The sequence below is a fragment of the Triticum urartu genome, chromosome 7A, assembly GCF_056163025.1.
Source record: "Triticum urartu cultivar PI428250 chromosome 7A, HENAU_Tu73, whole genome shotgun sequence".
Taxonomy (NCBI): Eukaryota; Viridiplantae; Streptophyta; class Magnoliopsida; order Poales; family Poaceae; genus Triticum; species Triticum urartu.
The window spans coordinates 681,714,887-681,737,750 of record NC_141879.1 but is presented as its reverse complement, the minus strand read 5'-3'; the positions used below and the strand labels follow the sequence as shown (position 1 = coordinate 681,737,750).

The following is a 22,864-nucleotide window of genomic DNA, read 5'->3' as shown; positions in this document are numbered from 1 at the left end:
AATCATTACATGTTCTTCTGTAGCAATCTGCCTTGGGATGAGGCAGCAAGAAGCAGTCTTTCTTACATGTTGGGTTATTACTCTGTTTTGCGGACTCAAATAAACAGTACTTCAGTTACAAAAAACCTTAGATTTGATGTTAGCGACTCTCAGAGATCAGACGGGTGTGTATATGTAGGTAACATGGTTAACAGTCCAAAACCGTGTGGTTCGTTTGCATAGCATACTTACTAGTTTTCAGCTTTCTCTGTTGTCTTTTTCTCGCCTTTTTCCTTATACAAGTTTGAATGTCTGATGCCTTATTTGGTTTCCTAACTATTTATTACTTCCTCCATTTTATATAATGTAGTCCATTCATGTTTTTCGAGATTTAATTTTGATCACAAATTTAATCAACATGGGCGAAAACAAAAATTATACCATTGCGCAGTCGTTGCTAACGTTGGTCACATTTACAGTCAAACCTAAATCTCAAAAAACACGGGCCCACTATATTATAAAATAGAAAGAGTATATCGCACTGAAGTGATTTCAGGCTCATCTAAGCCCGGATTATGTTGTGAAAGAGAGATTCATCCCCACCGCCGCAATACAGCGCCCCCGCTACCTACTCCGCCCAATCACCACCTCATAGCCCACTAACCTACTCCGCCGCCGCCATCCATCCCCGCCGCCGCAACCTAGCTATTCCAGCCACCATTCCTTCCAAAGGATAGTAGCCGGCGCTCCTGGAGGGCGCCCGGCATGGAGGAGCCGATGTCCAGGCTCACCCCCGACCTAATCGTGGAGATCCTCGGTCGGGTGCCCTACAAATCACTCTGCATCTGCAAGCGCGTGTACCGGCCTGGCGCGACCTCATCTCCGACCCCACGAACCGGAAGACGGTTGTGCAGTCCCTGGCCGGATTCTTCTACCACACCACCGGCGGAGCCACGGCCAACTCTGCCGAGCGCCGCGGCCATGCCATCAGCTACGCCGACCTGTCTTGTGACGCCTCGAGACCGATGTGCCAGGTGTCCTTCAGTTTTTCGCTGTTGTTGCCTTGTCTTTGCTTGCGTGTCATGCATTGCATATCATGTCATCATGCGCATTGCATCATCATGTTTTAAAACTTGCATTCGTCCGGGTTCTCCAAGTTCTCTCCATTGTCCGTTCTGAGCCCAACCACACTTGCACGCGCCCGCGGCATGTCCAAAATAGTATTTTATAAGTGGCCGGTAAATGTTCTCGGAATGGGATGAGATTTGACGTGTGGTCTTATTATAGTGTAGATAGACCACCTATCAAGTTTCATCACATTCGGAGATCGTTTGATTCCCCAATGGATAACTATAGCGGCAGTATAGCCGGTCTAACGTCGGATGTTTTCGGTCTCCGGAAACAGTTGCCGGGCTGCACTCCTCTCCTCTCGTCTCAGCCCAACCCGCTCTCCACAGTCCACCTAGGCCCACGCCTACCCCTCTTTGCGCAGTGCATCAGACCTCCTCGCGCGCGCGTCCGAAAGCTGTCCCGGACCCGACCTGGACAGTTGTCACCGTTGGACTCAGATCATCCCCAAACATCTACAAAACGTCTCCGTTTTCTTATTTGGCCTCCCTAGCCTATTTTTCCCGACCGTCCGATTACGATCGGAGGGACGGATTAGTCCCTACCAAAAACCCTTTTACTATATATATGTCAGACCAAGACCTAAAAACTAGGAGAGATGTCCCATCTTTTCCTCCTTGCCGCCGCCACTCTCTCGCTTTCCCCTCGGGATCTCCCCCTCGATCCAAATCCCCCAATCAGAAACTCCCCTCGATCTCCACCTACACCCCCATCCTTCCCTGCCTCGAGCCAGGAGCTCGTCCTCGACCTGAGACACTTCTCCCGCCGGCAAACGAAGCTACCGACCAGGACCCCGTCGTCCCCCAGCAGCAACCAGGAGCTCAAGCTCCCTCCTCTCTGTCCATGGCACCCTCGCCCCGAGCTCATAGGGAACCAGGCCAGCCGCCATGGAGCAGCAGCAGCAGCATAGGCGGTCTTCGAGTTCGTTGCCATCGCCTCACCTCCGGCCAGATCGAGCCATCCTCGGCCTCTCCTCGTTCAACCACGACCTCGCCTTCGTGCCTCCGGCGACCGGCCTCGTCGTCGCCGGCAACCCCAGGCAGGCTCCGTTGTGCCCCTGCCATCTCCTTGTCGACCCTCCCTTCTTCCCGTCCGCGTTTCCCCTCTGAATTTCTTCTCTGTCTTTATCTTCAGGCAACAGTTGCAGCCATGGCCTTGTAGCACGCCCCCCCCCTGCTCGGAGATTCGATCCGCACCTCCCTCGCCGGATCTGGCGGATCACGGCCTTCTTCGTCCGTTCTAGGCCCTCCTCCGCGCCTCCCCGTCGGCGAGCCGCCGTCGACCGCCACCGCTCTTGCCGTCCTCCTCCCTGCTCGTGCGGAGGCACGAGGACGACGAGAAGGAGCTGCTCGCTCCGCTCGTAGGCCCCGCCGTGGGCCAGATCTAGCCAAAGGCCTAGGAGCCCCTTGCCAGGCCTATTCCACCGAACGGGCCTGGGCCCATGTGAGCAGCGTCCAGCGTCCAGCACTTTTGGGCCGGCCAGTTTCGGCCTGGGACATGTTTTTTTTTCGTAGATCGTTTTTTTCTATTTAATCCTGAGACTGTAGATTTGCAGAAAGGTCCCTAAACTTCATGCATATAATAACTAAATAACCGTGCATCGGTTTAAAATGATTTATATATGAAACTTGCTTAGAATTTCATCTAGTTTAATAATATGCAACTTTCATCTATGTTCAAAATGTTGTTTGATTAAATTTGCTCCTATGCCATGTTAAAATGCTTTAATTCATAACTAATTAACCGTAGCTCCGAATTTAATAAACTTTATATGTAAATGGGGTAGAATTTTGCCTAGTTTAACATGGTGGCTTCACTTTGCATGCTTAACAACTCTAAAATTGTGTTTAGGGCAGAACAGTACCAAACCAAAAATATGCACATGAGGAGTTTCCGGAATTGTTGTTCGTTGTTTCCGGCCTCATTTAAACTTGCCTAGATAGGTAGTTTTGTTGTGCTTCACCCCTTGCCATGTTAATCAACATTTAATATTGTTGGGTACATAAACAAGATCGAACTAAATAAGCCACGTGGTGTTTCGTCAATATGCAGCGGAGTTGCATATTGAGCTCCACTTAATTTGTAGGGTTGTTTGTGCACTTTGCCATGTCATGCATATTTAAACCGGACATCCATCATACTTGGTTGTGCATCATGCCATGGTCATGTGTTGGTTGTTTACTATGTTGTTTTCTCCTTTCCGGTGTTGCTTCTTCGGGTTGGTTCCGATAACGTCGCATTTGTGAGGATCCGTTCGTCTACGTCTGTTTGTCTTCTTCATGGACTCGTTCTTCTTCCTCGCGGGATTTCAGGAAAGATGATCATACCCTCGAAATCACTTCTATCTTTGCTTTGCTAGATGCTCGCTCTTTTGCTATGCCTATGCTACGATGCCTACCACTTGCTTATCATGCCTCCCAAATTGCCATGTCAAACCTCTAACCCACCTTGTCCTAGCAAACTGTTGATTGGCTATGTTACCGCTTTGCTCAGCCCCTCTTATAGCGTTGTTAGTTGCAGGTGAAGATTGAAGTTTTGTTCCTTGTTGGAACATGGAGATGTTGTTCCTTGTTGGAACATGTTTACTTGTTGGGATATCACAATACCTCTTATTTAATTAATGCATCTATATATACTAGGTAAAGGTTGGAAAGCTCGGCCTTATGCCTGGTGTTTTGCTCCACTCTTGCCGCCCTAGTTTCCATCATATCGGTGTTACGTTCCCGGATTTTGAGTTCCTTACGCGGTTGGGTTATTATGGGAACCCCTTGACCGTTCGCCTTGAATAAAACTCTTCCAGCAAGGCCCAACATTGGTTTTACCATTCGCCACCTAGCCTTTTTCTTTCCCTTGGGTAGGCCTGCCCAAGGGTCATCTTTATTAAACCCCCGGGCCAGTGCTCCTCTGAGTGTTGGTCCAAACTGAGCGATGTCCGGAGCTACCAGGGGCAACTCTGGGCTGGCCCACCCGACGTCTGTCTCATCCAGTGTGCCCTCAGAACGAGATATGTGCAGCTCCTATCGGGATTTGTCGGCACATCTGGGTGGCTTTGCTGGTCTTGTTTTACCATTGTCGAAATGTCTTGTAACCGGGATTCCGAGTATGATCGGGTCTTCCCGCTAGATGGAATATCCTTCGCTGACCGTGAGAGCTTGTGACGGGCTAAGTTGGGACACCCCTGCAGGGTTTTTGAACTTCCGAAAGCCGTGCCCGCGGTTATGGGCAGATGGGAATTTGTTGATGTCCGGTTGTAGAAAACTTGAAGTTGACCTTAATTAAAATGCACCAACCGCGTGTGTTACCGTGATGGTCTCTTCTCGGCGGGGTCCGGCAAGTGAACACGGTGTTGGAGTTATGCTTGACGTAGGTTGTTCTAGGATCACCTCTTGATCATAGTTTCTCGATCGCGCTTTGCCTTCTCTTCTTGCTCTCATTTGCGTATGTTTAGCCACCATATATTCTAGTCGCTTGCTGCAGCTCCACCTCATACCTTTTACCCTTCCTATAAGCTTAAATAGTCTTGATCGCGAGGATGTAAGATTGCTGAGTCCCCGTGACTCACAGATACTTCCAAAACCAGTTTGCAGGTGCCGATGATACCATGCAGGAGACTCAACCAAGCTCAAGGAGGAGCTCGATGAAGATCTTGCCCTTTGTGTTGTTTCGTTCTAGTTGATCAGTAGCGGAGCCCAGTTGGGGTCGATCGGGGATCTGTGTAGCATTTGGGGTAGTCTTCTTTTATTTTGGTTCCGTAGACGGACCTTGTGTGTATTTGGATGATGTAATGTTTTATTCCTGTAATTGTGTGAAGTGGCGATTGTAAGCCAACTATGTATCACTTTCTATGATGTATTACATGGGTTGTGTGAAGATTACCTCACTTGCGACATTGCTTTCAATGCGGTTATGCCTCTAAGTCGTGCTTCAAGACGTGGGAGATATAGCCGCATCGAGGGCGTTACATGTCTGCCTCGCCTTGGTCCCACATTCCTCCGACCCACCCGCGCCTGCCACTGCCGCCCGACTGCGCGGACCGCTTCTTCTCCGTCGAGGACTCCCGCGATGGATTGTTTCTTAGCCGCTTTCGCACGGGCGCCCCCGCTGGAAATTTTTGCTACATGGTCTCCAACCCAGCTACTAGTGAGTACACTCTGCTGCCTCACTCTGGCTACGATGGTCGCCGCTGCGCCTCTTACTTGGGTTTCGACAGCATTGTGTCAACATGTGTTCGCGTTTGTGCTGGAATCGCCGACCCAGGATTGGGTTGTGAGAGGAGTGAGGATTTACTCCTCAAAGACTGGTGCGTGGGTGGCAATGAAACCCCAATGGCACATCAAAGTCAGCTTGTGCGGCTTTCAACCCGGAGTTTTTCATAAGGGGTGTCTGCACTTACTCATGGGCATGTTTTGGATCGCAATAGTTGATGCGGAAGGGCTGAAATGGACAATCATCCGGCCGCCAAGACCCGAAAATTCGAGTTTATCGGGTTTCATCGGAAAGTCCGCTAGACAGCTATTTTATATCAACGCCGGCGGTCTAGAAGGATCTGGAACAAATGCATTTTCGACTGTATCATTTTACATTCCTGGTGTTGATGTTTATCGGCGGGATGTGATCCCCCTTGATGGCAAATCTGTGCATTGGAAATTGTTGCACAAGCTTTCAAATGTAGTCGCTCCAAGGAAGATGTTTCAGCTCGGCTTCGACCTTGAAGTCATTGGAGTACACCCACACACCAATATGATCTTCTTTATAGATCATTGGAGCAATGAACTGATTGCATACGATCTGGATCATCATGAAAGCACAGTTGTATATCACATTGAGCCTAACTACAAGAAGTTTAGGCCTTTTTTCCCATATGTGCCATTGTTGACCCGCCTACCACTGGATGGAGCAATACAGCTGGCAGCTCCAAATTGATGAATATTCTACTGATTGAAAGTTGGGCAGTCATCGGTGAGGTGCTCCATTGCGTTGTCAAGCGTCACAAGCATGGTTTTTGAGTCGTGTATAGTCGCCAACTAATCACCAAGTCGTTGTCCAAAAATCAGGGCGACTCGCGACTATACAGCGACTTTCGTCGACTAATCGCCGAGCCGCACGGCTCGCGGCGACTCGCCAAGTCGCGACTCAAACACCTTGGTCACAAGATTCAAGTAGAGATTTTATTGTTATGGAAAATGCCAACTTCAGTTTTCAGTTTGATCTGTACTCATTTTCATATCTAGCACTGTCTCTGGCAGGATGTTTCCCTTGTGGACATGTTGGTATGGGTTGTAGTATGTTGACTATGCCTTTTGATGTGCAACAAGTAGAGCTGTATGAGACACTTTAGTGTGTTCTATTTTGACATGTACATGCTATCTCTATTAGAATCTTATGTTCTGCTACAATTTGCATTGTTTGGTTCTCTGATTCTAAGTAGGTGCTTGCATTGCTAAGGTTTACCTGACGTAGAAGTGTGCATATGTGTGCACCATGTAATGTGATCTTGCTATCTGAAAAGGCCGAGAAATGTCAGTGTTGATGATTCGTGTATTATTGTGTGGAAAGGTCATGTATTGGAAGTTCTGTGTGTAGAAAAGTGCTCAATGAAATTTTTGTTCCGAGAAGTTCATATATTATTGTGTGGAAAGGTCATGTATTGGAAGTATCCAGTGCGTCAAAAAAATGGAGACCACAATTTTCTGCAGAAATTTGTACAGCTGCAGTCCAGTGTGTTGATCTTCTTCATTCTGTGTTCAAGTCTAATGTGTTCGGTTTGTCTCCGCAACTCTTCCTTAAGTGAACCCCTCGACGCTGAGCTCTTCTAATCCGCTTTGGAGAAAAAAGTACTTATAATTTGGGTAGAAGCTCACGTTTTGTTAAATAATGACACACAAAAAGGTAGCTTTTGGCAAAAAACAAACACAATACACATAAAGCATAGAAGTTCAAAATCAAAAGCAAAAGCAAAAAAATCTTAGGGCAAGGTAGTTCATCCAAAACAAGTGTGCAAAAAGTACGCAAAAAAATGAAAACAAAAAACTTAAATCCGAGGAAGGACGTATAAAAGAAACGCCAAAAAATTAAAACGCTGGCAATTTAAGAAGTTTGAATTAAAGACACAAAACAAAAGCTCAATGCTTGATTAAAAAAACAAATTTTTGGTTTCTAAAAGGATAACCAAGAAGTTAACGTTGTAAACAAAGATCACTTGAAAAAAATAGATAATATGGAAAAGTTGGAGCTCTTTTAAATTGTTTTTTGTGTAATACTAATAGATTGAAGTTCAAATTAATAAATTGACCATTTCAAAAATTATAAAAAATGGATTTCCCTGTTTCTAGACAAAGCCTAGAGGTTCAAATGCTTTTCTACAGGACCAAAAAAATTATCGTGCTACTTGCCACAGAACATAATAAAACGCTCAATGTACTTTTGAAAAATAAAAATCAAACTGACGTTCGAAAATGTGCAGCAGAAGTTCATGTCAAACTAACGGGGCCATTCAGCGTTTATTCTTCAAAAAATGGAGAAAATTGTACATGCTCTGTAGGTCAAAGGTTTGGCTTTAATTTATGTTTTGTGAAGGTCAAAATGTTGTGTTCGAGAAGGTCAAGTGTGTTATCTCAGCATGTTCAAAATAAATTTAAACATGCAAGGTAAAGCATGGAAGAAAACAAAAAGAAAGGGAGAAGTTCAATTTCTAAAGATGACACGGTTCAACGTGTAAATCAAATGTTGAAATAAAATAAAAAGAAAATGAGAAGTTCAATTTCTAAAGATGAAGCGATTCGACGTGCAAATCAATGTTGAAAGAAAACAAAAAGAAAGGAGAAGTTTAATTTCTAAAGATGACCTGGTTCGACGTGCTAAACAATGTTGAAATAAAACAAAAAGAAAAAGAGAAGTTCAATTTGTAAAGATGACACGGTTTGATGTGCAAACCAATGCAAAAACACAGACAAAAAAATGTTGTTTTAGTGTCTTAAAATAGTTTTATTCATAAAAATGGATTAAGAATAAAACCAGGAAGTCCATATTAAAAAGTTGGAGAAGTTCGATAATTATAGAAAACTCAGACTTTCCTCATTATTAAAGAATGGAAAAAACAAGTTCAAAAATAAAATAACAAGAAGTCCATATTAAAAATTTCATAATAAACAGATTGAGAAATAAAACTAGGAAGTCAATATTAAAAAGATGGAGAAGTTCGATGATTATAGAAGCTCAAATTTTCCTCGTTATTAATGAATGGAAACAAGAAGTTCAAAAATAAAATAACAAGAAGTTCAACTTTTAATAATAGAGCGCTTCATAATTTCATAAAAAAGATTAAGAAATAAAACTAGGAAGTCTATAGTAAAAAGATGAAGAAGTTCGATGATTATAGAAACTCAAATTTTCCTCGTTATTAAATAATGGAAACAAGAAGATCAAAAATAAAATAACAAGAAGTTCAACTTTTAATAATAGAGCGCTTCATAATTTCATAAAAAATATTAAGAAATAAAACTAGGAAGTCCATACTAAAAAGATGGAGAAGTTCGATTATTATAGAAAACTCAGATTTTCCTCATAATTAAAGAATGGAAATAAGAAGTTCAAAAATTAAATAACAAGAAGTTCAACTTTTAATAATAGAGCGCTTCAAAATTTCGTAAAAAGGATTAAGAAATAAAACTAGGAAGTCCATATTAAAAAGATGGAGAAGTTCGATGATTATAGAAAACTTAGATCTTCCTCATTATTAAAAGAATGGAAATAAGAAGTTCAAAAATTCAATAACAAGAAGTTCAACTACTAAAAATAGAGCGTTTCAAAATTCATAAAAAAGGATTTAGAAAATCAGTTTAAAAATTCATAAAAAACTCAAAAAAATCACGTAACCGAGAGAAGTTCAGGTTGATAACTGCCAGAAGTTAATGTACTAGATGGTGTGCATTTTGTATTAAAAAGGAATAAAAAAGGAAAGGCTAAAAGTTTTGTTGTTATAAGTTCAAGTCCTTCGTCGGAGAAAGTTAAAAAATTATTGTGAGAGAGATTTGTACAAAAGGAAATGTTATTTGTGTAACACTCACGAATGGATGAGAAAATTAAAAACAAAAATACGGCACAGAAGTTCAATGTGAAAACAGCATGAAGTTCAACTACTACGCTGAATGAATTTTAGATGAAGAACTTCTAAAATCGTCGCGAGTATGAAAAAATGATCAACACGGGAAAGTTGCGTGTTTAGAGCAGCTTTCCATCGGTATATCACCTAATCAATTTTGGTGAATGGATGGAGAGCTACTAGCAGTGGATGGAGATCTACGAGCAAAAAAAGCACGTGAAAAACAGAGTGAAGTTCAAGTAGACATGCCGAGAAGTTCAGGTTCTTCACGCGGTGCATTTTTGAAGAATCTGTTTCGCGATAAAGGCAGAACGAATGATCTCGCCATTTTCGCAATTACTTAAAAATGGCTAGGAATCGGAGAAAACCATCAACGTGAAAAAGTTTTGCATTTTTCGTAGCTTTTCAACCATATATTATTTGCCCCATTCCGATAAAGTTTGTAGAAAATACGGCGAAAATATGTTTTAGCTATTTTCAAAACTGACTTAAAACCATAAAGAATTTGGAGAAACAATATATACCAAAAAGTTTTGCATTTGCTCAAGCTTTCCAACGCCATATCATTTGCTGCATTCGGACGCACGGTTAAAAAATTAGCTCGAAAATACGAACTCGATAGGACTTGGACCATTTTCTAATTTACTCTTAAACCATTCAAAATTAGAAAAAAAAACTTTCAAGATGAAAAAGTAGCGCATTTTCATAAGCTTTCCAACGCCATATCATATGCCTCCATTGGATTAGCCGTTTAGAAATGACATTGAAAAAACAAACTCAGTTGTTCGGTTTACGAAATTTTACGTTTTTTTTCAAATTACTCTTTAACCATAGCGAATTAGAGAAAACTTTCAATATGTGGAAGGAGAGGTTTTGCAGCAGCTTTCCAACGCCATATTATATGCCTCATTCCGATAAACGGTTTAGAAATGCGATCGAAAATACGATTCACGTTTTTTGTGCGAAGAAAAAACAGTTTTCAAAACTGCTCTTAAACAACTTATATTTTGCCAAAAATTTAAGTTGGGTCATGATATTGGTGTCCATAGCTTTCCAACGGTATATCGCAAGCCCCATTTCGGCAATGTTGGCGGAAGTTCAACCTAATTCACAGGGAAGTTCAACGTACTACTAACGGGGCAGGTCAGGTTGTGATCAGAATATTATTCTGATCCCGTGATCAGAATAGTGTTTATGTGTGTGTGTGTGTATACACACACACACACACTAATTTAGAGAATCACTACCCGTTCTTCTGTAGCCATTTGCCTTACATACGATGAGTCTGTTAGTTGTTGCTCTGTTTTGCAGAATCAAATAAACAGTGCTCCAGTCACAGAATACTTCGGATTCGATGTTAGCAACTAGAGATCAGACGGGTGTGAATCTACAGACCACATGGTTAGCAGTCCAAAACCGTGGGGTTAGTTTGCTTAGTCTACATATACTAGTCTTCAGCCTCGCTGTTGTCCTTTTCTTGCTCTTTTTTCTATGCAGTTCGAATGCCTAATACCTTATCTGGTTTTTCTATTTATTTATTATATCGCACTGCAGCGATTTCAGGCTGATCTTAGCCCAAATTATGCTGTGAAAAACAGATTCAGCAGAGGTTGCCTGATCTCAGCCTAATCTTGTACCCTATTTTAACACAGTTACTGTTTGGATGCCAATTCTCGAAGATAAGGCAGATGCATCGGCCAAGCATCGATCAGTTCACTTCCGTCAGCATGCTGCGTTAGCACCGCGACTTCCTTGCGATTGTTGACCAGGAGTCTGCACACCATGATGCCCAAGAAACAGTGGGTAAGTTCAAAGGCTGTATAATGTTGGAGAAATTTGGGGACACAAATACACTCAAGCAAGGCGAGTCCTCCAGATAGGAGGAAAGTTGCAGCATCTCCTTCTGGCTACATTGCAGATTCAGAGAAATATTTGTTGGTTCCTTGATATGACACCTCATATTTGGCAATAGTGACAACTTCAGATTTCAGAAAGACCTGTTGGTGACCGCACCGAATAGTGGCCATCCGTGGCATTCTTCGTGCTGCAGTGGCAACCGCGAGTCAGGTTTAGAGATCATGTCCTCCTAAGAGCTGTGTATTCTTTGCGTGGCTAGCTGCCTGTAATAGATGTTGGACAACAGATAGGCTTCAGCACCGTGGGCTGCCGCATACGGTCCGCTGCCCGATCCGCGACCAGACGTCGGAGACGTTGTCGCGTTTACCACTTGGATTTGTGGTCACATGGGAGGTCTGCCATTCCATCCTCCACGAATGCCAGCAAAAGTGTATGCCTGACAACGACTAGCAGCTATTTGATGGAGGGATACAAGAGACATGTGGAGAGCCATCACCACTGTGTTCTGGTGCATCCAGTGGCACCGCAATGATGTGGTCTTCAATGACGTGAAGGTTTCAGTTCGAGGAAGGGCTTTTAGAGGGAATGAGCCGATAACGTTGATTAATTGATAGGTAGTGATTTAGTGGGATGTGAACCGGGATGGGGTATGCCGCTGTGCCTATGCTACCAACAACAAAACCTACAATATCAATAACAACAGCACCAGACAAATCTGAATTATCCTCCACAAATTTGAATGTAATCTATGAACAAGTGAGATATTTCTTTCTAACAGTAGGCATATCTATCTATACCTACAAACAAGAGAACCTTGACATTTTGTCTCAGGAACTGAGTTTAGCTTTGTCAGATTGTTGTGTAACTGTGCCACTGTTCAACTCTGGTTGTAGCTTGTTGTCTGAACGAGTCAGCATGAGCATAGTCTGCACCAGAAGATCTGCCCAGTGACAAAAATTCTTATTGAACATGAATATATTTTTCTTGGAAGGAAAATCTATATATTCAGCAAGTTAGTAGCATGATCGATAAGGAGATGTGGGCATACACTATTGCTATCCTAATTCTTAGTTCTAGACAAATATGCTTCCTGATGGTAGTCTGCAGGAGCTCCTCAGCAAGAACAGAGGCGGAGAGAGGAGAGGCGGAGGGGATTTCGGAACTTGCCATAATCAGGAGGGAAGATCCCGTGCGGGTGGACGAGATGCATGGAGGAGGCGGATCCATACCGCCGGTGACCACCGGCGACGTCGCCAAGGTGGCAGATGTCATCAAGGGCCGTCGACACAACGAGGTCTCCAATAGAGGAGGCGAAGAGGTGTGTTTGAAGTGAGCGCTTTTAAAGCGGGTTAATTCGTCGAAACGATAGGCAATCACAAATCTCAAAAATAAATAAATGTGAGAGGCTTTCACGGTGGGCCTTTCCCATCCTATACTATTCTACTCCTACCACTCCGCCGCCGCCATCCATCTCTCAAGCTGGTCATGGTGGGGAGTAATTTATACTAGTGTCATGCATATGACACTAGTCTAAGTTACTATCTTTATAGTGCAAAATAACATAGTACTAATATCATCGATGGCTTCTTTATTAACTTATAGACTCATCCTTTCTCGGAAAGCGCCACATAAGTAAAAATTTCTTAAAATGCACTATCTAAGTTACTCCCACTATGACTAGCCACATCGCACCCTACCTATTCCAACCGCCGCCGCCGCCTCCAAGCCATGGAGAAGCCAGTGGAGGGGCCGATCTCCAGGCTGACCCACGACCTAATCGCAGAGATCCTCTCTCGTGTGCCCTACAAATCACTCTGCATCTGCCAGTGCGTCTGCTCGGCCTGGCGCGACCTCATCGCCGACCCCGCCCACCGGAGGAAAGTTGTGCAGACCCTGGCCGGCTTCTTCTACCACATCACCGGCGAGGCCACGGCCGTCAAGTACACCGACCTGTCCGCCTTCCCCTGGTCGAGCGTTCCCAAGACCTACCTGCGCCTACCACAACCGCCTGACAAGATGGGCAATTCCTTCTCTCTTGAGGGTTCCTGCGATGGATTGTTTCTCGCCCGCATTCGGGCGGCCACCCCTGCTGGAAAAGTTCGCTACATGGTCTCCAAGCCAGCTACGAGTGAGTAAACTGTGCTGCCTGACTCTGGCTCCGCCGGCAGTATCTGCCGTGCTTACCTGGGTTTCGACAGTGGTGTTTCCACTCAAGAGTTTCATGTGTTCCAGTTTATACTGGATTGGCCAGACTGGACTATGACAGGAGTCAACATTTACTCTTCAAAATCAGGTGCTTGGGTAGCAATGGACCCCCAGTGGGACATCAAAGTTACGTTGTGCTGGCGTGAACCGGGAGTTTTCCGTAAGGGGTGTCTGCACTTGCTCATACGTCAGTTTGGGTTGGCAATAGTTGACGCACAAGGGCTAAACTGGAGAGTGGAAAATCATCCAGCTACCAATTAGCGTTGATCCATTTTCCTCCGGATTCATTGGAAAGTCTGCCGGACAGCTAGTTTATATCGACTCCGGCGGCATTGAAGGGCACGGTTCTAATGCATTTTCGACTATATTAGTTTACGTTCTTGGTGTTGAGATTTATCAGTGGGATGTGACCCACCTGGATGACAAGTGCATGCGTTGGAAATTGCTGCACAAGCTTTCAAATGTAGCTCCAGAGAAGATTTTGTGCCTCGGCTTTGACCTCGAAGTTATTGCAGTACACCCACATGCCAATCTAAACTTCTTTATGGCTCATTGGAAGAATGAGCTGGTTGCATATGATCTGGATCATCATGAAAGCACAATTGTGTATCACATTGAGCCTAACTACCAGAAGTTTATGGCCTTTTTCTCACATGTGCCATTGTTGCCCCTCCCCCCACCACTTGATGGAGGAATACCGATGGCAACTCCAAATTGATGAATGTTCTGCTGATTAAATGGTGGGCGGTCAGCAATAAGGTGCTCCGTTGCGTTCTCAAGAGTAATCTTCACACAGATTAAAATACAAATATTATTGTTTTGGGTTGGAAAATGCCAACTTCAGTTTTCAGTTTAGTTGGAAAACGACAAGTAGAGCTGCATGAGATACCTTAATGTGTTCTATCATAGTAGTTTGCATATGTGTGAAGGATGTATTGTGATCATGCTATATATCTCAAAAGGCCAAGAAATGTCAATGTTGATAATTCTTAACCTAGCTGGTTTAGATTTTGTAGTACAAAATGATCATAATCTTTGGGACTTGGAACCATTTGTTGCTCCTTTTTCTTCTAATGCTCCAAGTTAGAACTACGACCGGAGTATCTATTTTCGTTTTCCCTGTCCTCTTTAAAACTTTCAATTTAGTTGGTGCGTGATAAAAGTGTATCCCTGATTTGAAGCTTCTTACTCATCACTAAGCAATGAAACTGAACACATTAGCCTTCATGTGTGGGATCTTCGTCTCTCTCCGAACCTGATTGCTTTTTCTAGCAGGTTTTTAAGATTCTGTGGAAAATCAGAGGCCCTAGTTCTGTTTTCTTCGGCTAACCGGAGTAGTTGCCTTGCCTACCAGTATCCACAGATGTTGTAATTTGCAGTAAGCCGATCACTCAGTTGTAGAGTAAAATTAATCATTCCAGGGACATAGTTAGTCGAATAATGATAGACTTATTTTTTTCCAGTAGATAAGCATGTCAGGAATTGTATGGAATTTTTTTAGCCCGGTGCTTGTTAAGTTTAGCACCTAGCACATGCATTTTTAGCTAGAGTTAATGCCGTTGTATTGATGTTTAGGCTGTTACTTTATAGACGTTTTGTTGGTCTAACCTATTTCCTTTCATACCCCTGGCTTCCTGCCTTAATTAATTAAGGCTAGACTACCTTTGTTGCATCAATTGGTTATATATTGTTTTCCTCAGATAACTTCTATTGTCAATGTGTATTCCGCTGAATAATGTGAAGCATATAGCCATTGAACTGTTCTACTCCCCCTTACTAGTAATTACCTACGGTTATATCCTTACTCCTTCGATGGAATTTTGGTAGCTCTGCACTAATTCTTTGTAAAAAAAATTTAAACAAGGTTAAAAGACTTGCCATTTTCATTGATTAAGAAGAAGTGAGAATTCCCCGGTTAATTGACGGAAAACCGGGCTAAAACCGAAACAACCCAACCCATAAATACATGGGCACCACCGGCCAACCTGGCCACCGACATGGAACACACTCCACGACGGCACATGCCAACAGATGACCACACGCACGAACAACTGACAGCTCTGACTTTGACGACGATCATTGCCCGGGAAATATGCAGGACTTGCGCCGACCGTGCCCGCCGCAAACGACCACCGAGCGCATGTCATCGTCACCACATCGATCCGCTCCACTGCCGCTCCGACTTCAAAGCAACCGGGCAACCCACGAAAGAGCACCTCGGACACGCCGGGAAGATCCGACTACCAAAGCCCGAGCCGCGGCCCAAGCTCCTCTCGACGCCATCATCGTTGCTAAATAGAAATCATCGCCCCGGAAACGGCCGCCTCAGCAACCATGCGGCGAAGATGCCGCCATTCACCGTGGCGAAGATGCCGCCTTCCACCGGTCTCCAGTTGTAGCCGGCTCTGAGACGATGCCCCCAAGGAGGAAGAAGACGTGGAAACGCCTTCATCGCCCGATCCCGCGGATCTGAGGATTCCCTCCGGAGCCAAGGCCGCGGGGAGAAGCACCACACCAAAACGACGCTTCCAAGAAAGAGTGCGGCGCCCGCGGGCGTCATCGTCGCCGTATCCGGCAGAGGCCGAAGAAGGATTTCTGCCGAAGATGGTCCATGACCGCGAGCCCGAACCAGCCGGCCATCAACCACCACCAAACCTGCACCGCAGTGCACCGAAGGGAATCTCCCGCCAGCGCCCGCGCCCGTCCCAGCTAAGGCCGTCCCGCGCGACGCCCCGGCTAGCAGCAGCCGTGCTGCCGGGTCCTGGGCGCACACCGCCGTCTCCACCGACCAGCCGACCCCGCCAGAGGAAGGAGTAGCCATGCCCGAATCTTGCCGAGCCACACCACCTCCCGACACAGCAGAGACGCGAAACCACAGCAGCTCCGCTGCCGCCGCCCACGCAGCCGACGAGAGCCACCGCGCGCCCACGGCTGCGCCGCCCAGAGATCGAAGAGGTCCGGGGCCGCCGCCCCGGCGTCCGAGCACCCGTGCCGCTGACCCCCGCAGCAGAAATCGGGGAAGCCAGATCCAGCCGCCCCACGCAGCGCCCTGCAACAGCCCCCTCCGCACCCGCAAGCCGAGCATCACCCCCGCCGCCAGAGCATCACCGGAGATTGGCGTGGCAGCCGCGCAGTCCACCGCCAAGCGCCACACGCCGCCGCTCCCCTAGGACTGGACACCGCGCGACGGGAGAAGGCCCCGCCGCCGCCACCCCCGCACGGGCTTTGCCCGGCGGTGGCCACCGGCGGCGGCGAGGGAGGAGGAGTAGGTGGGGGGAGTGGGAGCCGCCAAGCTAGGCGACGCGGTGGCCGAAAGGACATCAATTTCTTTGTAAATAATGGCTATTAGTATTTATGTAAAGTTCTTAAAACTCTCCCATTGACTCAATTCTTCAGTATAAGATGTATTAGTTTTTTCAGATCTCAAACATATACTGGTATGACCAAGTTTCTAGAAAAAGAATATCACTATCTACAATACCAAATTTGTACCATTCGATCCATCATGAAAGTATTTTCATATTTTATCTATTAGGTATCGTAGATGTTGAATTTTATTCTATAATCTTGGTCAAACATACATATGTTTGACTTTCATGAAAATTGATGCACCTTATATTCTGGAATGGATGACACTAATTTAGAGAATTATTACATGTTCTTCTGTAGCCATCTGTCTTACGATGAGGCAGCAAGTAGCAGTCTATGTTCGTTACTCTGTTTTGCAGACTAAAATAAACAATGCTCCAGTCACATGAAACCTCGGATTAGATGGTAGCAACTCTCAGAAATCAGATGGGTGTGCATCTGCAGACCACATTGGCTAGTAGTCCAAAACCATTTGCTAGTATACTTACTAGTAGTTTCTAGCTTTCTCTGTTGTCCTTTTCTTGCTTTTTTCTGTACAGTTTGAATGTCTCGTACCCTTATCTAGTGTTTTTAATTATTTATTATTACTGCAGTGCAGCGATTTTGAGATTGATCTAAGCCCTGATTATGCTGTGGAAGACAGATTCATCAGAGGTTGCCTGATCTCAGCCTAATCTTCTACCCTTTTGAGCACAGCTACTGTTCTGATGCCAATTCTTCAAGACAAGGCAGTGCATTGGCCAAGCATTGATCAGTTCACTTCCATCAGCATGCTACATTAGCACGATGACTTTTTTGTGATCTATGGCCAGGTATCCATAGACCGGGATGCCCAAGACACAGTGGTAAACTCAAAGGCGCTATAATGTTGGAGAAATATGTGGATAGAAACAGAGGATAAGTAGGGGTTCTGAGTGAGTCTTGAGCCGCTGGCTGCAGATGACTGTCACCCCGCAGCAGGAAATGCTGGCTGTACCAAACCATGCCGGTGTTTCCATATATCCTAGAGTCGGGGCAGGAGGAAAGTTGCAGGCCCTCCTTATGGTTATATTGCATATTCGCATTTACAGAGAAACATTTGATGGTTCCTTGATATGACACCTCATATTTGGTAACAGTGACAACTTTAGAAACACCTGTTGGTGACCTTGCTGAATAGCGGCCATCAGCGGCATCATTTGTGGCGAACAACGCAGCACAGGGCGCATGTCAGGTTTGGAGATCCCACACTTCGACCAGCCGCAGATTATTCACAACAACGGAATAGGCTTCAGCATCGTGGGCTTTCAGCGATCAGCTGCCGGATACGATGCCACATTTGCTGCTTGGATGTGTCGTTGCCCAGGAGGTCTGGCATTCCATCCTTCGCGAATGGCAGCATTTGTAGTGGGTACCTGACTACGACGAGCTGCTGATTCGCATGGCAGACAACACACTCAACGCGACCGAGGGACGCAAGAGACATGTGGACAGCCGTCATGTTTGTGTCGTGGTGCATCTATCTGGCAGCGCCACGAATGATGTGATCGTCAATGACATGGAGGTTTCAGGAGCCACTGCCCTCGACCAAACCCGCGCGAAAAGAATCTGACCTGTTTGGTTGCCTGTATACACTGTTTGGCCTACATAGCATGAAATTTAAAGCACTTTTAGGCCTGGCTCGCTGGAAACGCTCAGATCGGCAGTTTCTTGCGAGCCAGGCCGAGGCGAGGGCAAGTGAGTTAGGCCCTTGCACGAGTGGAGACGGGAGGAATGCGAGGTGATTGGGTGAGGTCTTCTTTAATCTCTAGTAAGCTTCTATCTAATATCCTCTATTCCTTGTCCCTCCGATCTACACAACTGTGGTTTGATTCGAGGTAAGCTCTATACGAAAGAGATGCATCTTGATTGTGCGGTTCCATTCAGGCGATCGGGTCATGGTTTCGTCGGCCGTAAGTTCTTAATTTTGTGTTCCTGTTTGGAGCTATTTTGGACGAATTTTGTCAGATTCGTCGCGCACAATCGATCATTTGAAATTTTTCTTTGACTAGCAGCCTAATCTCACAGTTCCTCACAATGTTCGTGTTGTAAGTTTTTGGTTTCGACGATCGTAGCTTCATCTCTCTTTGAACAGCAGTCTACTGCACTGACGCCACCATGTCGAGCTCCTCTGTCCTCTGCTCATAGCCCTCCTATTCATCCCTCTCGACGCCGAAGCCCTTCTCCTTGATCACATTGCCCACGTCCTACTACACTAGACTCGTTTTCGGCGTCGCTCATCTTGGCCTACTCTATGTCGTCCTCCTACTGCACTGACGCTGCAATGGCGCGCACACTGCTTTCGTGTGTCCTTTGCCTCTATGCACACTGCAGTTCGCCGCGCCGCCGACGGGGTCGATCATCTTGGCCTCCTCTCTCTCGCCCTACTACATTGGAGTCGTTTCTGGCGTCGATCATCTCGGCCTCCTCTCTCGTCCACTGCACTGACGATACCATGGTGCGAGCATTGCATTCTCCTCCTTTGTCGACTGTCTTTGCGCGAGCACCGCAACTAGTTCGCCGATGGTGTTGCTCGCCGTGCCGCCGACAGGGTCACTCGCCCACGACTCCATACTCGTCATATCGGACACGATGCCACGGCCACTATCCATCACAGTTGCCATGGTCCGGCGCACACTGCATTTCTCCCCCTTCCTCTGCTAGCTCTTAACTATGTGGGCTAAGTGCAAGTGCTAGCTCTTAATCATACCTCATGCGTGCAACCAAACACCATGTCCATGTGCTGCTTGGGCCAATGCAGGCAACCAGAAAAAGTGCACTTGCGTACTACCTAATGCAGCGACCTAGATGCAGGCAACCAAACAACTTGTAGATGGCGCATTAGGGCCTGTCTTTGCTCAACCAGGCTGGATTGAGAAGTGTATGTCATGCAGGTACTGTTCACAACTTGAACCAAAGACGCCCTTATTGAACATGGATATATTGTTCTTAGAAAGAAAGTCTATATATTCAACAAGTTAGTACCACCGGTTGCCCCAACGCATGTGCATCTGTAGCACCAGCAGCGGCTCATCTGTTGTCGTGCCATCTTGTAGCGACCACATGCATCTGTAGTAGTTCTGACAGAAGAAGCAATACATTTTTATCAACATGATTTTTTTTTGGTAAAATCTATGAAAAATTCGCCAGCAACCAATTGATTGGTACCCCACATAAGACAAGCAAGCTTGTTCCTTTCCAAAAAACTTCAAGAATGGAAATCACTTCTTTCATGAGTTCTTTCAAGAGTAAAGTGAGGTAAGGTATTTAGTCACCGTTTACCTACCATTTTAGTTAGTTCTACATGTACAATTGATTCAACAACTCGAATTTGAAAGGAATTCTTTAAAAGGAAATCAGTTAAGCCACTCGGATGAATCCATCATGCATTGGTCTCAAATCCAAGGAAATATGAACGAAACCTCCCAAATCTAAACAAAGCACTGAGCATCTTTCAGAAGGAAATTTATTCTTTCAAAAAACCTTTCAGAAGACGGCATGTCAAGGCTCAAAATCGACCAAATAGCTTGATGACCAAGACTTCGTCCATTAGTCTGGACGCCTTATATGATGATAATTCCAATCACGTAACCACACATGTGGTGATCCGTGATAGAACATGTACTCTTATTCGTGCACAAGCCCTCTCGTATGACTTTGCTGCTACTCCAATGACGACGGAAGCTGTAGTGATTTGTAATGGATTGCACATGCCTCTTGAGAGGGGGTTCTACAGAGTAATGATTTAGAGTGACGCACAAGCTATCATCAAGATATGGGAGTCAAGCGGCTTTGATCATGCAGAGATTGCTGGAGCCTTGCGAATGAAGAAATGAGTGGGCATTTTGACAGTTTTGGGCTGAGCTTTGTTGGACGAGATGCTAATATGGCGGCTCATCTATGTGCTAAACTGGCGACCGAGGTTAGGAAGAGATGTTTATGGGTTAATTTTACCCCTCTACTCCTAATGAACACATTGCATTGTGATTGTATGTCTGATTAAGTTAGCAATAAAGATCTTTTACTAACAAAAAAGTAGAAATGGCAATGCGGTCATCCCAACATATCAAAACATTTCTGGATGTGGTGATCACCTTTTTTTCCCATACGATCTCAGAAAAAGGATCGGGTTCCACTATCAATGGATAATGAAACAACAAATGCACAAAAAACATCCCGGTGCAAAAACATAGCCTAAAACCGGTTTCAACCGCTAACAGCAAAAGCTAATGCACCCAATCTACTAGAAGCCGACTTAGGAGTCACATGTTAGCCCAAGCAAAATGTTTTCGATCACTAGCATCATCATTAAGAAAACTCCATTGCATCGTTCCTCATCCAGCCTTACTCCATTGGTTCACCTTCACCCACTTCTTCTTCCTTATTTTCTCGAGCATTATTCACCATGATCCTCGACACATGATTTCTTGGCTCCGCGCCCCACCAACATGATGTGCGAGTGCTTCTCGCTTCAAAGCAACAACACCTTGTTCCAGAATCGCAAACTCTTCACATTACTTTGTAGACATGCCCAATAAAGCATAAAATGGCATGCATAATAGATGAATTCATCAAGAGATCTAGTAAACTTTTTCTCAAAACAAGCTCTATTACATAACTTGGATGGGCATCTAGTGGCTTATCGTGAAGGTGATGCACTCGTGGACTTGTAGTAGAGCTGGTAGCTGCCACAACAGCTTCCCTATATGTGGGTGGCCTTGAGGCAGGCGTCGCAGAGGGGCATCTCTCCTCCATCTCCTATTAGGTCACATCTGTGGAGTCCCTCGGCGTCTACCATGACGTTGCTGTTAGGTCCCATGGCTATGGCTACTTCAAGTTCCACTCACAGAAGGATGATGAGATCTGATCTATTAAATCCCAAAATACCTAAAGAATTATATATCCGTGATCATGCATGCTATAGGTAGCAGATCAAACCCAAACGGACAAGTAAAAAAGACCAAGAGACTCACCGTCCTCTTGGGGTGGAAACCGATGTAGTCGTAGCCACACGGCCTGCAAGCAACTTTGTGGCAGATGCGCAAGGAAGCCACGGGCATGACCTGGTCATAGATCTAGAAGAGTTGCCCCTCCGTAACACCTGCCTCGGGGTCATCATTGAGGCCAGGAACGACTGGCTTGCGATTTTTGCTGATGGTCACCAACCCATGGATATAGGAGGCGGCGGCATCATCGGAGGCAGGGCGGAACGCTTGCCATTGGTAGTGGATGTTCACTAACGAGAGGAGCGAGGACTACTATACTATTGGTATTCGGTCTAGTTGTATCAACTATATAGAGTCCTCTCTGATCAGTGTCGAGTCCTCCTATCCGGTGGATGCTCTCTCTAGTATGCTTTTGCACAGGTGCTAATTAATGATATTTATTTGCTACCTTTCAGATAGGCTTCGGGTGTAATTGTTAGAGGAGACGAGTATTTTTTGTGTATCTAGATGCTGGAGAGTTGCGGTAATTGGGTCCACATGCCAGTCTATATGCGCATGATGGGCTGTTGCATGTATGTAGATATGGACTACAAATTCTTCTATTTATTTAGTGTGATATCACTACCGATTAATGTTTGAGATAGAGTAGATATCACTACAAATTAATGCTTGAGATAGAGTAGATATCACTACAAATTAATGTTTGTGATAGATTAGATCAACTTTATCACATCGTGGTCAATGATCGTTTACTCATAAGGGGGTCCCTCGCTGCCTTCCTTGGTCAAGGCATCTCCAACACCGACCCTTAAACCTCCCGCATCCGTCCGGATAGTGAAAACCATCCAACGTGGTCCTGTATCGGTACAAGGCGCGGTCCAGATGTATACTCTCTCCCGCAAATTGGACACAAACATGGGGGTGTTGGGGGAGGGGGGGCTTTGAGGGAGTCCGGACCGCTCCCACGCCCGCTTCTGACCGCCCTGGCCCACCCAAAACACCTTCCCCGTCTCGCGCGCTTCCCGCCCGGTGCCAACTGCCCACATTCATGCCGCTGTAGAGCGCGCCGCTCCACATATTGAAGCGGTGCACCACCCGCTGCATGCCTGGCTGAACACGCCTCTTCGCCGCATTCAAACGCCGCCATTAAACCCGTGTGGAAGCCGAGGAACCTACTCCGGCCAGACGTTCGTTCATGAGCGGGCCGACATTAAACGCAACGTCGGGCAAGCTCCTCCCATCTGCCCTCTATTTAAACAAG

At 45.5% G+C, this 22,864-nt stretch overlaps 1 long non-coding RNA gene and 2 pseudogenes across 1 annotated transcript; 2 read left to right on the top strand and 1 right to left on the bottom strand.

The window, feature by feature from the left end:
* The first annotated feature begins 5,069 nt into the window (after positions 1 to 5,069).
* Positions 5,070 to 6,030, top strand: LOC147961443 (uncharacterized; annotated as a pseudogene).
* A 6,763-nt stretch (positions 6,031 to 12,793) lies between these two features.
* LOC147961442 (uncharacterized) lies at positions 12,794 to 13,988 on the top strand (annotated as a pseudogene).
* A 6,725-nt stretch (positions 13,989 to 20,713) lies between these two features.
* On the bottom strand, positions 20,714 to 22,147 carry LOC147961441 (uncharacterized). Its single transcript, XR_015611734.1, has 2 exons — positions 21,631 to 22,147; positions 20,714 to 21,544 (listed from the first exon to the last, which is right to left on the bottom strand). It is a non-coding gene; the product is annotated as an uncharacterized LOC147961441 (long non-coding RNA).
* Between the last annotated feature and the right edge of the window lie 717 nt (positions 22,148 to 22,864).